The sequence below is a fragment of the Schistocerca americana genome, chromosome 7 (genome assembly GCF_021461395.2).
Source record: "Schistocerca americana isolate TAMUIC-IGC-003095 chromosome 7, iqSchAmer2.1, whole genome shotgun sequence".
Lineage (NCBI taxonomy): Eukaryota > Metazoa > Arthropoda > Insecta > Orthoptera > Acrididae > Schistocerca > Schistocerca americana.
Window position 1 is genome coordinate 469,230,663 of NC_060125.1, and position 17,657 is coordinate 469,248,319.

The window sequence follows — 17,657 nt, forward strand, 5'->3', positions numbered from 1 at the left end:
CGAAAATTATTTATGAATAATAGAAATATGTTTTATATAGGCTCAATGAAGTATATATATATATATATATATATATATATATATATATATATATATATATATATATATATATATTGAGTTTTTCGTTTTTTAAATTTTACCTTGTTTTTGAGGAATCTGCGTTTTCTAGTGCCACAGGATAAATATGTTTGTTTTTTATTTTTACTACCACATGCCTGTGTTTCACGTTACTAATCATCAATTTTCGAATAAAACATGAATTAAACATTGACAGTTTCAATTTTGCTATTATACTTTTTTATTTTTAAGTAAAAGACATAAAGTTATTTTCGTAGAACAAAAATGTTTCGTAGGTTATCTGCCCTTCATAAATCTTCACTGTTTCTAGAGGGTTTACCACTTTTGGTTTTGAGGAGAATCTAGTAAGACACTGATCGCATATGTAAACAAAGTGATCAAAAGCAGACACGCCTCATAGGTACGCTACACTCCTAATGTACAGACAATGCAGTTACGATCTCAACTGACCAAGACTACAAGGAAAATTACCATAGCCTACACTTACTTACGCCGGCCGGAGTGGCCGAGCGGTTCTGGGCGCTACAGTATGGAACCGCGCGACCGCTAAGGTTGCAGGTTTGCATCCTGCCTCGGGCATGGATGTGTGTGATGTCCTTAGGTTAGTTAGGTTTAAGTAGTACTAAGTTCTAGGGGACTGATGACCTCAGAAGTTAAGTCTCATAGTTTTCAGAACCATTACACTTACTTACGATGGTCTACGGTAGCCTACGGCAGTCTTACAACTCTGTACAAGGTGATTCAGCTGCACCTACCGACGTTCTTTTATGCAGCCCACAATGTCATATCTGGCCCTCAAAAACCATGCATGAGTTGTTAATATTGTCTCGGTCCCTATGTTTAAACTATGTTCTACAGAAAAAATGAATGGGAAGTTTTTCGAGGAAATTTAATGTAAGATTTTGTACTGGACTCGTTTTCGCTGGAGACATTAGTTTTGGTGTTATTCGAGAAAAACAAACAAAAGTGACCTTCAAACAAAGCTCGACACTCTCCCTCACATGTCTGGATTTCTAGTATATTGTTGTAGCACTCCCTCCTATGACCGCACAAAAATATCTGACTACCCAACCTATTCCCGATTATCGACCTTATTTGGTCTCTAGTTATGGGCTACTACGCCACTGGTATAGTCAGCTACATTGTTATCATTATTAATTTAAATGTACCCACAAGGATAATGAACGATAAATGAGTATTGTAAACGTGACGCTAAAACTAATTATGTTGACAATTCGATCCAAACTGAACCCTTGCCACTACAATATCGTCGGAGTGAGATCTGACGGATACAATAACGTAATTGGTTATTCTATGCTGTTGAAATTGACAAAATTGTTAGGTAAAATTTACACAAAAGTCAGTTTTACTCTTCGTAAGAGTTCGATTAAGCCGAAGGCGTAATAAGGCCAGTCAATCAAAACCAAAAAAGGTCGAGTATGGGAAATAATTCGTGCAGTAGCAAATATTTATACAGTGGTAGCAAGGAGTGCCATGAACAACGTTCTAGAAATCCTGACCGTTGGGGCTGAGTCTGGGAATGGGGTGCGTTTGAAGGTCACTTTTGTACTTTTTCCGTGAATAACTCGTTGCACCCGAGATGTAGGGGTAGCATCCTTGATTTATAATCAAAACGTCTTCTGTCCCGGGTTCGAATCCCACCGTTGCTTAAATTTTGATTAATAATCAGCATTGGCGGCCGAAGACTTCCAGCATAAGAAGGATGCAGAAGGCACTGGAAACGACTGCATTAAAGACACGTAACGTATATCCACAGGACATGTGGCCTGTCATAGAAAAGTGTCATGATGATCTCTCCATTGGCAAAAGATTCCGGAATAGTCCCCCATTCGATTCTCCTGGACGGGACTGCCAAGGGGGAGGTTACCATGAGAAAAAGATTGAATAATCAACGGAAGAATAACGTTCTACGAGTCGGGGCGTGGAATATCAGAAGCTTGAACGCGATAGGGAAACTAGAAAATCTGAAAAGGGAGATGCAGAGGCTGAATCTTGATATATTAGGGGTCAGTGAAGTGAAGTGGAAAGAAGTCAAGGATTTCTGGTCAGATGAGTATAGGGTAATATCAAAAGCAGCAGAAAATGATTCCAGGCAAATGCCGGGATGGTTCCTGCAAAAGGGCACGGCCGACTTCCTTCCCCGTCCTTCCGTAATCCGATGAGACCGGTGACCTCGCAGAAAATGGTATGACGGGAGTAGGATTCGTTATGAATAGGAAGGTAGGGCAGAGAGTGTGTTACTGTGAACAGTTCAGTGATAGGGTTGTTCTTATCAGAATCGACAGCAAACCAACACCGACAACGATAGTTCAGGTATACATGCCGACGTCACAAGCTGAAGATGATGAGACAGAGAAAGTGTATGAGGATATTGAAAGGATAGTACAGTATGTCAAATGATTTGAAAATCTAATAGTCATGGGAGACTGGAATGCAGTTGTAGGGATAGGAGTAGAAGAAAAGGTTACTGGAGAATATGGGCTTGGGACAAGGAATGAGAGAGTAGAAAGACTAATTGAGTTCTGTAACAAGTTTCAGCTAGTAATAGCGAATATTCTATTCAAGAATCACAAGGGGAGGTGGTATACTAGGTAAAGGCCGGGTGATATTGGGAGACTTGAGTTAGATTACATTATGGTCAGACAGATATTCCGAAATCAGATACTGGACTCTAAGGGGTATCCAGGGGTAGACATAGACTCAGATAGCAATATTGTAGCGATGAAGAGTAGGTTGAAGTTTAAGACATTAGTCAGGAAGAACCAATACGCAAAGAAGTGGGATACGGTACTTTTTGAACTTCTCTAAGGCTATAGATACAGCGATAAGGAATAGCACAGTAGGCAGTACAATTGTAGAGGAATGGACATCAAGGGGCCATCACAGAAGTTGTGAAGGAAAACATAGGTACAAAGAAGGTAACTGCGAAGAAACCGTGGGTAACAGAAGAAATACTTCAGCTGATCGATGAAAGGAGGAAGTACAAAAATGTCCCAGGAAACTCAGGAATAGAGAGGTAGAAGTCGCTGAGGAACGAAATAAATAGGAAGTGCAGGAAGCTAAGTTGAAACGGCTGCAGTAAAAATGTGAAGACATTGAAAAAGAAATGATTGTCGGAAGGACAGACTCAGCATACAGGAAAGTCAAAACAACCTTCGGTAACATTAAAAGCAAGGGAGATAACATTAAGAGTGCCAAGGAAATTCCACTGTTAAATGCAGACGAGAGAGCGGATAGGTGGAAAGAATACACTGAAAGCCTCTATGAGGGTGAAGATTTGTCTGATGTGATAGAAGAAGAAACAGGAGTCGATTTAGAGGAGATAGGGGATCCAGTATTAGAATCGGAATTTAAAAGCGCTTTGGAGGACTTACGGTCAAATAAGGCAGAAGGGATGGATAACATTCCATCAGAATTTCTAAAATCATTGGGGGAAGTGGCAACAAAACGACTATTCACGTTGGTGTGTAGAATATATGAGTCTGGCGATATACCATCTGACTTTAGGAAAAGCATCAGCCACACAATTCCGAAGACGTCAGGAGCTGATAAGTGCGAGAATTGCTGCACAATCAGCTTAACAGCTCATGCATCCAAGTTGCTTACAAGAATAATATACAGAAGAATGGAAAAGAAAATTTGAGATGAGTTAGATGACGATCAGTTTGGCTTTAAGAAAGGTAAACGCACGAGAGGGGCCATTTTGACATTGCGGTTAATAATGGAAGCAAGACTAAAGAAAAATCAAGGCACTTTTATTGGATTTGTTGACCTACAAAAAGCGTTCGACAATATAAAATGGTGCAAGATGTTCGAAATTCTGAGAAAAGTGGGGGAATACTACAGGGAGAGACGGGTAACATACAATATGTACAAGAGCCAAGAGGAAATAATAAGAGTGGTTGACCAAGAACGAAGTACTCGTATTAAAAGGGTGTAAGACGGGGATGTTGTCTTTCGCTCCTACTGTTCAATCTCTACATCGAAGAAGCAGTGATGGAAATAAGAGAAAGGTTCTGTAGTGGAACTGAAATTCAAGGTGAAAAGATATCAATGATACGATTCGCTGATGACATTGCTACTCTGAATGAAAGTGAAGAAGAATTACATGATCTGCTGAACGGAATGAATAGCCTAATGAGTACAGAATATGGACTGAGAGTAAATCGAAGAAAGACGAAGGTAGTGAGAAGTAGTAGAAATGAGAACAGCGAGAAACTTAACATCAGGATTGATGGTCAAGACGTAGGTGAAGTTAAGGAATTCTGCTACGTAGGCAGTAAAATAACCAATGACGGACGGGTGAAGGCGGACATCAAAAGCAGACTAGCAATCGCAAAAGGGCATCATGGTCAAGAGAAGTCTACTAATATCAAATATCGGCCTTAATTTGAGAAAGAAACTTCTGAGAATGTACGTCTAGAATGCAGAATTGTATGGTAGTGAAACATGGACTGTGGGAAAACCGGAAAAGAAAAGAAGCATTTGAGATGTGATGCAACAGGCGAGTGTTGAAAATTAGGTGGCCTGATAAGGTAAGGAATGGGGAGGTTCTGCGCAGAATCGGAGAGGAAAGGAATATGTGGAAAACACTGAAAAGGAGAAGGGGCAGGAAGATAGGACATCTGTTAAGTCATGACTTAACAGCAAAAACGGTAGAGGAAGACAGAGGTTGTAAAACATCCAGCAAATAATTGATTGAGTACATAGGTTGCAAGTGCTTCTCTGAGATGAAGAGGTTGGCACAGGAGAGGAATTCATGGCGGGCGGCATCAAAATCAAACCAGTCAGAAGAAGACTGATGACCATAAAAATATGACATCCAGCGGAAACGTATCCCAGTCCAAAATTTAACTACATTAAATTTCTTACAAAAAGATCCTGTTCATTTTTCTTGTAGGAGTAATAGTTTGCGCGTATTGAGCGAGAGAATATGGAAATCTTGGGCGTGGTTTTTGAAGGGCAGATATAACAATGCGGGTTACATATGACGACATCGGTAGGGGCCGCTGAATCACCCTGTATAAGGGTTTTACTTGGGGAAACGAATCTGAGAAGAAGTAGATAAAACCGGATGGGAGATAATATACTGTGAGACAAATTTGAGAGAGCACTGAAAGACCTATGTCGAAACAAGGCCTCTGGAATAGACGACATTTCCTCAAAATTATTTTTGGGACAGCCAGCTAAGGAAAAACTGTTGCACCTGAAATATGTATATGACAGGTGAAATACCCTCAGACTTAAGACAGAGGCCTCAGTTTTTCGAGGAAATTAGTGAGACTAGGCGTGTGGAACATAGCATTGCTTGCAACTGACTTTTGGGAAACAGGATGGAAGAGAATCCGAGCGTTTGATATGCGCTTTTACAGGCGGATGCTAAAATGAAGTAGAGCAGTATCATAAAAGGTGTGAAGATTCTTTGCAGAATCGTTGGGGAAGGGAATATGCAACAAGCGCTAATTAGCAGAAAGGACAGGATGATAGGACATATGTTAAGACATGAGAGAATAAATCCCGTGTGTCTAAGTGGCGCCGTAGAGAGTAAAAACTGTGGAGGAAGAGAGAGATAGGGGTTGATTCAACAAATAATCGATGGTGTTTGGTATAAGTGCTACTCTAAGATGGTTATTCTACGTCTACATCTACATACATACCCCGCAAACCAGTGTTGGTGGATGATGCCTCGTTACACTACTGGTCATTTCCTTTGCTTTTCCACGCGCAAATAGATCGAGAGAAAAAAAGGACTATATATAAACCTCAGTACGATCCCTAATTTTTCTTATCTCCGTGGTCCTTATAAGAAAAGTTAGTTGCCGGCAGTAGAATCATTTCGCAGTGATTCTCAAATTCCGGATCTCTAAATTCCCTCAATAGTGCCTCGCGAAAAGTACGTCGTCTTCCCTCTAGGGATTCCCATTTGAGTTCACAAAGAATTTCCGTAATACTTGCGCACTGGTTGAACCTACCGGCAAGAAATGTAGCAGTACAAATAAGCATATTGTGGCGAGTGGCATCGACCCAGTCATAAGACTGATGCCCAAGAACAAGACGCTAAAATAAAATAGATCTCATTGCTGTCAAATTATTCACCATGAAAGATCCTTTATTTCGAAGACACAACCAAGGAAGCAAAGGAATGGTTGGGGAGTTGGATATAACATCAGGCTGAGATACGATAACATTGCTGTTCTCTGCGGAAGTGAGAAAGAGTTTCAGGACCTGTTAATCCAATGAACCGAGTTCATACTACGGGTTGAGAGCAGAGCAGAGAAAGGCAAAAATACTGAATAGTAGTATAAATGAGGTTAGTGACAATAGTGAGATCATAGCTGATGACCATATAGTAGGCTGCTACCTAAGCAGCACCGTAACCCATGACGGACGAACCACGAACTAAAAAAGCAGACTAGCAATGGCAAAGAGAGCATTCCTTGCCAAGAGAAGTTTACTGGTACCAAAAGTAGGTTTCAATTTGAGAAATATATCTCTGAGAGTTTATGTCTGAAATAGAGCATTGTACGGAAATGAACCATCGACTGTGGAGAAAAGAAGAGAAAAGAAGAGAACTGACACCTATTAGCTGTGGGTTTTATAGAAGTTTGCTTGAAATTCACTAAGGGCTCGATACTGCGATAGGGGATACCACAGTAGGCAATTCAGTTGAAGAGGAGTGTACATCTCTGAAAAGGGCGACCACAGATGTTGGACAGTCGAACATAGGTACAAGGAAGGTAGCTCCGAAGGAAACTTCGGTAACGGAAGAAATACTTCGATTGATCGACTTAAGAAGGAAGTACGAAAATGTTCAGGGAGAGACAGGAATACAGCGATATAAATTCCTTAGGAATGGAATAAACAGGAAGTGCAGACCAACCAAGGTGAAATGGGCGCAGAAAAATGTGAAGAGATCAAAAAAGAAACGATCGTCAGAAGGGCTAATTCCCGTGTACAAAAGTCAAAACAGCCTTTAGTGGAATTAAACGCAGGGGCGGTAACATTAAGAGTGCAATGGAAATTCACTGTTAGAGGCAGAGAAAGAGTGAATGCTGGAAAGCGTGCGATGAAGGTCTTTATAAGACGGAAGACTTGGCTGATGACTTGACAGAAGGACAAATTAGAGCCGATACGGAAGACAAAGGGGATCCAGTATTAGAGTCAGATTTAAAAAACCTCTGGAAGACTTGAGAACAAACAAGGTGAAAGGGATATGTAATCTTCCATCGGAATTTCTAAGATCATTAGGGGAAATGGCAGCCAAACGACTATTCAAGTTGGTGTGTACAACCTATGAGACTGCCGACGTACCATCCTACGTGCGAAAACGTATAATCCACACACATTCAAAGATAACAAGAGCAGAGGACAGCGAAAACTATCGCACAGCACATGCATCCAAGCTGATGATAAGAATAAGATACAGTAGAATGGGAAAGAAAACTGAAGATCTGTTATACGACGATCAGTTTGTCTTTAGGAAAGGTAAAGGCACCAGATAGGCAGATCTCATCTTGCGCATGATAACAGAAGCAAGAATGAAGAAAAATCAAGACACGATCGTAGGATATGCCGGCCTAGAAAAAGCGTTTGACAATGTAAAACCGTTGCACGATGTTCGAAATTCTGAGTAAAAGAGGAGTAAGGTACAGGGAAAGACGGGTTATGTACAGCATGTACAAGAAGCAAGACGGAACAATAAAATTGGAGACCTAAGAACGAAGTGCTCGGATTGAAAAGGATGTAAGGAATGCACTCCTTAGTCCCGACCGTTCAATCTATAATTCGAAGAATCAATGATGGAAGTAAAACAGAAGTTCAGAAGTAGGATTAAAACTTCGAGTGAAAGGACATCAATGATAAGATTCGATGATGACAATCCTGTCCTCTCTGAAAGTGAAGGAGTATTACGGGATCTGTTGAATGACATGAACATTTTAATAAGTACAGTATGTGGATTGAGAATGTAGCAGAAAAAGAAAAGGTAATGAGACATATCAGAAATGAGAACGGCGAGAAACTTAATACCAAAGTAGGTAGTCACGAAGTAGAGAAATTTAAGCAGTTCTTCTACCTCGGAAGAAAAATAACCTATGATGGACGAAGCAAGGAGGATTTAAAAAGCAGATTACTAGAAGCAAAGAAGGCACTCTGGGCCAAGAGAAGTTTTCTGGTACCGAACATATTCCTTAAGTTGAGAGAGAAATTTCTGAGGATGTAAGTTTGGAGCTCTGCACTGTATGGTAGTGAGTCATGGACAGTAGGAAAACCGGAACAGTTGAGAATCCAAGCGTTAGAGACGCGGCGCTGTAGAATAATGTTGAAAATCAGGTGGACTGATAACGAATGAGGAGGTTCTCCGCAGAATCGCGGAAGAAATGAACATCTGGAAAACACTGATAAGAAGAATGGGACAGGCTGCTAGGACATGTATTAAAACATCAGAGAATAACCTCCAGGGTACTAGAGGGAACTGTGTGGGAAGACAGATGTTTCACAGAGGAAGACTGCACTGTGTGGGAAGACAGATGTTTCACAGAGGAAGGCTGCACTGTGTGGGAAGACAGATGTTTCACAGAGGAAGGCTGGACTGTGTGGGAAGACAGATGTTTCACAGAGGAAGGCTGCACTGTGTGGGAAGACAGATGTTTCACAGAGGAAGGCTGCACTGTGTGGGAAGACAGATGTTTCACAGAGGAAGGCTGCACTGTGTGGGAAGACAGATGTTTCACAGAGGAAGACTGCACTGTGTGGGAAGACAGATGTTTCACAGAGGATGGCTGTACTGTGTGGGAAGACAGATGTTTCACAGAGGAAGACTGCACTGTAGTTCCTTCTCTAGATTGTCGTACAGATGACAAAATGGTAGATATCGAAATAGACGACAGAGGGATAGAGAAACAATTAAAATCGCTCAAAAGAGGAAAGGCCGCTGGACCTGATGGGATACCAGTTCGGTTTTACACAGAGTACGCGAAGGAACTTGCCCCCCTTCTTGCAGCTGTGTTCCGTAGGTCTCTAGAAGAGCGTAGCGTTCCAAAGGATTGGAAAAAGGCACAGGTCATCCCCGTTTTGAAGAAGAGACGTCGAACATATGTGCAGAACTATAGACCTATATCTCTAACGTCGATCAGTTGTAGAATTTTGGAACACGTATTATGTTTGAGTATAATGACTTTTCTGGAGACTAGAAATCTACTCTGTAGGATTCAGCCTGGATTTCGAAAAAGATGGCCGTGGGAAACCCAGCTCGCGCTATTCGTCCAAGAGACTCAGAGGGCCACAGACACGGGTTCACAGGTAGATGCCGTGTTTCTTGACTTCCGCAAGGCGTTCGATACAGTTCCCCACAGTCGTTTAATGAACAAAGTAAGAGCATATGGACTATCAGACTAATTGTGTGATTGCATTGAAGAGTTCCTAGATAACAGAACGCAGCATGTTATTCTCAATGGAGAGAAGTCTTCCGAAGCAAGAGTGATTTCAGGTGTGCCGCAGGGGAGTGTCGTAGGACCGTTGCTATTCACAATATACATAAATGAACTTGCGGATGACATCGGAAGTTCACTGAGGCTTTTTGCAGATGATGCTGTGGTGTATCGAGAGGTTGTAACAGTGGGAAATTGTACTGAAATGCAGGAGGATCTGCAACGAATTGACGCATGGTGCAGGGAATGGCAATTGAATCTCAATGTAGACAAGTGTAATGTGCTGCGAATACATAGAAAGATAGATCCCTTATCATTTAGCTACAAAATAGCAGGTCAGCAACTGGAAGCAGTTAATTCCATAAATTATCTGGGAGTACGCATTAGGAGTGATTTAAAATGGAATGATCATATGAAGTTGATCGTCGGTAAAGCAGATGCCAGACTGAGATTCATTGGAAGAATCCTAAGGAAATGCAATCCGAAAACAAAGGAAGTAGGTTACAGTACGCTTGTTCGCCCACTGCTTGAATACTGTTCAGCAGTGTGGGATTCGTACCAGATAGGGTTGATAGAAGAGATAGAGAAGATCCAACGGAGAGCAGCGCGCTTCGTTACATGATGATTTAGTAATCGCGAAAGTGTTACGGAGATGATAGATAAACTCCAGTGGAAGACTCTGCAGGAGAGATGCTCAGTAGCTCGGTACGGGCTTTTGTTGAGGTTTCGAGAGTATACCTTCACCGAAGAGTCAATCAGTATATTGCTCCCTCCTACGTATATCTCGCGAAGAGACCATGAAGATAAAATCAGAGAGATTAGAGCCCACACAGAAGCATATCGACGATCCTTCTTTCCACGAACAATACGGGACTGGAATAGAAGGGAGAACCGATAGAGGTACTCAAGGTACCCTCCGCCACACACCGTCAGGTGGCTTGCGGAGTATGGATGTAGATGTAGATGTAGAATACAAGCATCAAATAATTGAGGACTAGGGCGCTAGTGCTACTCTGAGGTGAAGGGGTTAGCACAGAAGAGTATTACGTGATGGGCCACATCAAAACTATCAGAAGTATGGCGATCAGAAAAGTGTCCCTTTATTTCCTTTATTTCGAAGACAGAATGAAACAAATAATTGAATGACTGGAAACTGAGATTGAAGTTAAAGGTGAGAGTATATCAATGAAAAAGTAAATAACGTCGTTATCCTTTGTGGAAGTGAGGAATCAGCGAAAAAGTAAATAACGTCGTTATCCTCTGTGGAAGTGAGGAAGATTTGCAGCATCTGTTGAATTTAATAAACAGTGAACAGTGGAAAATATTGAGTAGTAACTCAAATGAGTTTAGCAACAAAATTGACATCATAACTGGGGAGAATGTAGAAGACGAGCCGATGGAATTCTGCTGAAATGGAAACAAAATATCACATGATTGACGAAGTAATGGGACATAAGAAGCGCACTAGCACAGGAAAAGGAAGAATTCCCCAGCGAAGGGGAATAGTATCAAACTCAGGTGTCAGTTTGAGAAATAAGTATTTGAGCCATTATGTCTGTAATATAGCACTGTAAGGATGTGTACGATGGACTGTGGGAAAACCAGAAACGAAAATTGAACGAATAAGAGATTTGTGGTTTTTATATAAGCGTAGTGAAAGTTAAAAGAATTCGTAAGAAATCGGGAGTTTCTTTGCAGAACTGGCGAGGAAGAAAATGTGTGGGGAACGAGAAGAAGGGACAGGTCGGTAGATCTGTTAAGACATCAAGGAATAACTTCTTTTGTAATGCAAAATTGTTGGGGAAGACAGAAAAAATGGAAAAGAGCCTATGCGTCATTAACCGGGAGGCCCCTTGAGGGGCAGGTCCGGCCGCCTTGGTGCAGGTCTTATTATATTCGACGCCACATTGGGCGACCTTCGCGAATCCCCGACCCAGCCGGGCATCGCACCCGGGCCCGTAGGACAGCAATTCGTCACACTGACCACTCAGCTATCGGAGCGGACGGGGAAGACAGATTGCAACATACACAGCAAATAATTGAAGACATGGGGTGTAAGTGGTACTGTGAGGAGAAGAAATTGGCTCAGAACTGGAAATCATGCCTGGCCACATCAAAGGTCAGAAGACTGAGGCTCGCAGAAAAATGTAATCGATCTGTCAAGACCAAGAGACAGTGAGAAAAGAAAACATTATCAAATTACAGGAGACTTAGATACCAGAAGCCATATGGCCCTTGAAGTGAAGCACTCCGAGCCCTTACAAAATTGCTGGTGAGGTACTGTTTGTCTGGTACTGTCCTCTCTGGTAGGGTTGGAAAGTGAAGTCAGTGGTGCGTAGGAGTGTGTTTATAAGTTACACCTTACGCAGGCGACCAACGTGTGGGAATGGCAGGTGCGTGGGCGTCTGAGGCTGAGGTGGGGATGATGGGAGAAGATCGAGGGAGAGGGGGTGGAGACATTTTGGTTTCGTGGAGGAGAGAAGTGGGGCCGCCACGGCTCTGGAGTGGGGGAGGCGCCGCGAAATTAAAGCCTCTTCCAAATCGGCGTCGCCCGTCGACGTCGGAGTCGCGTCGGCGCCGGCCGAGCCGCCCCTCCCCCTCCCCGCCCCTCTTTTGAGGGCGGCGCGCCCATTTTTGGAGCGGCCTGCCGGGTCCGCCCGGGCCTTCTCCGGTGTTGAGCAGTGCGCCCCAAGACGCTGCGTCGGCCGCCACTCGCTTGTTCGTCCGCCCCGGCACCGCCGCTGCTCTGGTGAGTAACAGGTGTCTTCGTGCCGCCGCCTAACCAGAAGACCTCGCTCCTAACAGCCACCGCTAACCGACTTCCTCCCCGCGGCGACGAGTTCTGCGCAAAATGTCCAGCCTCGCTCTGCACGTTGAGGATAACGTGTTCCATCGCAGAGGAGTAACAACAAACCACGCAGCTGTGCGGCCCAGCGCCAGACTAACATACACAACTCCTATCTCCTTGTGACAACGTGCCTGACGGAAGAGCAAACTAACTTGAGACAATAACATAGACGTCTGGTCATGATTTATGTGAAGCTGACCGATGGCAAGTCCACTGATAGAAGTTAAGTTGTTTTGGTTCGCCGTTTAGTTACTAGTCATCTGATTCCCCAGTTTGAAGTAAGTACCACGAAAGCAATCCTTCGGGCACCAGAATGAGCGGAAGTTTGATGATTTATCACCTGCAAAGTGGCATAATGTGAAAACAAGATATGTGGTAATGCCAAATCGTGCCTGAACTAGATAGGGACGAAGCCATTTAACCACGAAATCCAGCTGATGTAACCTAAATTTTATGGACAAAGTGCAGCCGAAGATTATAATATAATGGAGTAAAGTGATGTCTCTTAGTGCGAGTGGAATTCGGAAGACGAAGGCGAGAATCAGTGGGTGTGCAACTTCGGAGTGCTAGATAGGCTCTAGCATTAAGGTCGAATACAAACACCATCGGAAGTGGTACGTTAAAGTGCCTGCAACGAGGATTAGCGGATGATTAGCTGTACCTCAAGAGCTCTCTCCGTCCGAATAGGCCTCGCAGGTCCCAACGGTACCGACCGACCGCCGTGTCATCCTCAGACGATAAGCGTCACTGGATGCGGATACGGAGTGGCAGCTGGTCGGCTCTCCCGGCCGTTATCAGCTTTCGTGACCGGATCTGCTACTTCTCAATCAAGTAGCTCCTCGATTGGCCTCACTAGGGCCTCCAAACAGATCTCGACGGTGGCCGATCGAAGTACTAGCCAAGCCCGATAGCTCTTGACTTGGGATCTGACGGGAACCGTGTTACCACCGCTGCACAGTACCTCAAGAGCATTTCTTATATCACTTGTACCAGTAACACCAGTGTCATGCTGTAAAATAGCCATAGCACACTATGCTGTTAGAAGCAATATAATCTACAACTCTAGTGCTACAACTTTGTATTCCTTGCGACGAATTTTGACGCAAGAAAGGGCATCTTAAATTTGTTACCCATCAGCTAAGTTGTTTTACAAACAAAAATTAGATTTTGTTATGTCCAAGACAAGTGATAAAGGATGAAGAGCCACGAGAAGATCATAACCTGTCATCCTTCATGTGCATAGTACTATTGTTAAGCGGTGAGCGTTTCATGATGTCTACGATAATATCAACATAGTTTCCGTTGTACCACTAACATTACAATCATTTAATATAAATGCCCTAAAGGGTATAACTGATAATAATTTGATCATAAAAGTATCTAGAAATCTGCAGCCTCTTATGTACGAATGAAAAAATATATTTAGTTCGCTACTTCATATCCACACCGCTACCAGTCGGCAAGATAAGTAATGTGGGGCAGTGACGTACATTGCCTATTAACGAAGAACACAGGAAGAAAAGTACAGTTTCTAAAAGACTAAACACCAGCTCAAGGAGGCAAAGATGTGGCAAACGCGGCGTTTATCCAATCGTTAAAAAGCATTACACCCAATATCTGAAAATTAGGATGCAATAGCGTCGCCATGAAACTGTGCACATGAAATTGATGATCAGTAACAAGTTAAATTTGACTGTATGTAACACACACTGTGATGATATTGTGGATCACGTTTGACATGTCTTCACTGCTTGTCTAAACAGGAAAGATAAAGGGCATAAATGTCCGAATTGTACAGTAGTAAATAAAAATATAAGATCAAAGAAATCATAAAAGTACAGTTGGTCTACAAACACTATCCCATACAATTTGATTATCATACCGATATTAAGACAATAAAGATTACAGAAATGATGAAACGTACGTTGAAAATTTGTGATCTCCCGCACTCAGACGCTGTATGCCCTGACAGAGATTGAACTCATAGAAACGACGAGAATGTTATCTGATATCTCAGCGATAACTGTATCTACGTATTCACAGTATTTGAAATTCTGCCTTGAATATTCCTATAGCGTATAGAGCACCCTACGTGGATAAAATCACAATAAACATTTACTATGCGGCGGAGTCTGCGCTGTTTTGCAACTTCCAGACAGAGTAAAGCTGCCTACTGGACGGATGTTCGAACCTGAAGCGTTGCCATGCTCTTACCCCCTAAGCTAGCCTATACGGCTCACATACGACCTCCACTGCTTCAGTTTACCAGTGCCTCTCCTTCGTTTCACTGGTCTACTGTATACCTTGCTGGAGTTAGCATTACTGACTTGGAGTTCATTCCACCTTGCCGGATTAGGACATCTAAATGCCCAGCTGACTAGCATTCCTGGCTCCCTATGTGAAACAGTACTCACATATACCTTGTTGGACTTGCACACCCACATACTTTATTGATTAGTACTCTTGCATACGGTTCTAGAACAGTTCTCCTGCATATTTTGCTAAACTCTTGCATACTTGCTAGAATGTTTCTCCTGCGTACGTTGTAAGACTATCACTCTTGTATATCTTGCTAGATTATCCATCCTGCATACTTTGCTAGACTAGTATTCTTGCAGACCTTGCTGGACTAGTCCTCCCACATACCTTGCAAGGCTACCACGCTCGCACATCTTGTTAGAATAGCGTAAGGCATACCTTGCTAGACGAGCCCTCTTGCATATCTTACTGGAGTAGTTCCCCTGCATACCTTGCAGAAGTAGCGCTCTTGCATACCTTGCTGGTTAAGCACTTCCAGTGTAAGGTTCAAATGGGACTTAACTTCTGAGGTCATCAGTCTCCTAGAACTTAGAACTACTTAAACCTAACTAACCTAAGGACATCACACACATCCATGCCCGAGGCAGGACTCGAACCTGCGACCGTAGCGGTCGCGCGGTTCCAGACTGTAGTGCCTAGAACCGCTCGGCCACCATGGCGGGCCCGGTATAAGGAAAACAGTGTTCAGAGACGTACAGTTTCTGAGATACGTGAAGAAACAAGTTAAAATTATCTTCTAGTGCGCTGTGTCAGCTGCTCTAAGGGGCGATAACAGTTATCTGTAACACTAGTAAATATAACTTTCGTAACATACTGATGAGATAATAACACCCAGCGTTAAAGTAAACAACGAACTTGCAGTATTCACGCTTGGTGTTTACATGTTTGTTCCTGTAGCACGACGGACGCATGTCACCAGGACATGGGACCTTATTCAAATCATTGCCTTTCCAACAGCCTATATTTATCTACCGAAACATAATATCCAGTCCATCTCTGTAGCTGTGCGATTAGTCCGGAGGATTGCTAACCGAAAGGGCCAGTGTTTGGTTCCTGGTCTGGTCGGAGATTTTCTCCGCTGGGGACTGGGTATCGTGTTGTCCTGACATTCGCATTGTCGTAACTGACATTCCACTAATGACATGGCTGTATGGACACGCCCCGAAAGCCAATAAATTATTTTTTTTTTAAAAACATACTATCTGCACCAAAAGCTACTATATAGAGGAGGTGCAAGATTTATCGTCACACTATTCGTCCGTTCCTTTTCTGTTCCGTTCGCGAAAGGTGTGAGGGAAATTTGATGCATCCTAATCTTTCCTAGTATTTTCCGTATGCGCATCATGCAGTCTAATGAGAGAGCCTCTTTGGTCAGCTGTTCGCACTTTGGCCACCACGGTGGCATGGAGGACGTGGTCGTGGTCAGAGCCGCGGTGCTGGCGCTATCGGGTGTCTGGGACGGCCGGGCTCGCAGAGGCGCTAAAGATAGCCGCTCTCCCGCGTCCGCCTTCATAATAGCCGCGCTTCATACCGGGCGTGGCTGCAGGTCCGCGTACGGCTTCTGGCGGGCAGAAACCGTCAAACACATTGCGGCGGAGCGAAACGCTCAAGTTGTTATTCCATCGTGTTTAGACTCTAATACGTGTACGCAGCGTAGCTAACAGTAGGTGATCACTAACAGTACATTGCACTAAACTGCGTGGGGTGGGTGGCTGCGGGGAGGGGGGAGGGGAGGGGGAAAAAGAGGTAAGGGGAGTAGTTAGACGGGGACTATGATACAAACTGTATTGCTTTCACTTTCGAATAAAACACCTCAGGCAGTGTTGGTTACACGTAAAAAGTTCATTATAGAGAATTACACTACTGGCCATTAAAATTGCTACATCAAGAAGAAATGCAGATGATAAACGAGTATTCATTGGGCAAATATATTATACTAGAACTGCCATTTGATTACATTTTCACGCAATTTGGGTGCATACATCCTGAGAAATCAGTACCCGGAACAACCGCCTCTGGCCGTAATAACGGCCCTGATACGCCTGGGCATTGAGTCAAACAGAACTTGGGTGGCGTGTACAGGTACAGCTGCCCATGCGGCTTCAACACGATACCACAGTTCATGAAGAGTAGTGGCTGGCGTATTATGACGAGACAGTTACTCGGCTACCATTGACCAGACGTTTTCAATTGGTGAGAGATGTAGAGAATGTGCTGGCCAGGGCGAGAGTCGAACATTTTCTGCATCCAAAAAGGCCCGTACAGGAGGTGCAACATGCTGTCGTGCATGATCCTGCTGAAATGTAGGGTTTCGCAGTGATCGAATGAAGGGTAGAGCCACGGGTCGTAACACATCTGAAATGTTCAAAGTGCCGTCAATGCGAACAAGAGGTGACCGAGACGTGTAACCAATGGCGCCCCATACCATCACGCCGGGTGATACGCTAGTAGCATGATGACGAATACACGCTTCCAATGTGCGTTCACCGCGATGTCGCCAAACACGGATACGACCATCATGATGCTGTAAACAGAACCTGGATTCATCCGAAAAAATGACGTTTTGCCATTCGTGCACCCAGGTTCGTCGTTGAGTACACCATCGCAGGCGCTCCTGTCTGTGCTGCAGCGTCAAGGGTAACCGCAGCCATGGTCTTCGAGCTGATAGTCCATGCTGCTGCAAACGTCGACGAACTGTTCGTGCAGATGGTTTTTGTCTTGCAAACGTCCCCATCTGTTGACTCAGGGGTCGAGACGTGGCTGCACGATCCGTTACAGCTATGCGGATAAGATGCCTATCATCTCGACTGCTAATGATACGAGGCCGTTGGGATCCAGCACGGCATTCCGTATTACCCACCTGAACCCACCGATTCCATATTCTGCTAACAGTAATTGGATCTCGACCCACGCGAGCAGCAGTGTCGCGATACGATAAACCGCAATCGCGATAGGCTACAATC

General features: G+C 43.6%; 1 protein-coding gene across 2 annotated transcripts in view; it reads left to right on the forward strand.

Moving 5' to 3' along the window:
* The first annotated feature begins 12,127 nt into the window (after nucleotides 1-12,127).
* The window catches only part of LOC124621855 (tropomyosin-1), a 104,336-nt gene continuing 98,806 nt past the window's right edge, over nucleotides 12,128-17,657 (forward strand). For both annotated transcript variants that reach the window (XR_006980577.1, XM_047147309.1), the window contains exon 1: nucleotides 12,128-12,276. The gene's annotated coding sequence lies outside the window, so the exon portion shown is untranslated. The remainder of the gene's footprint in view (nucleotides 12,277-17,657) is intronic.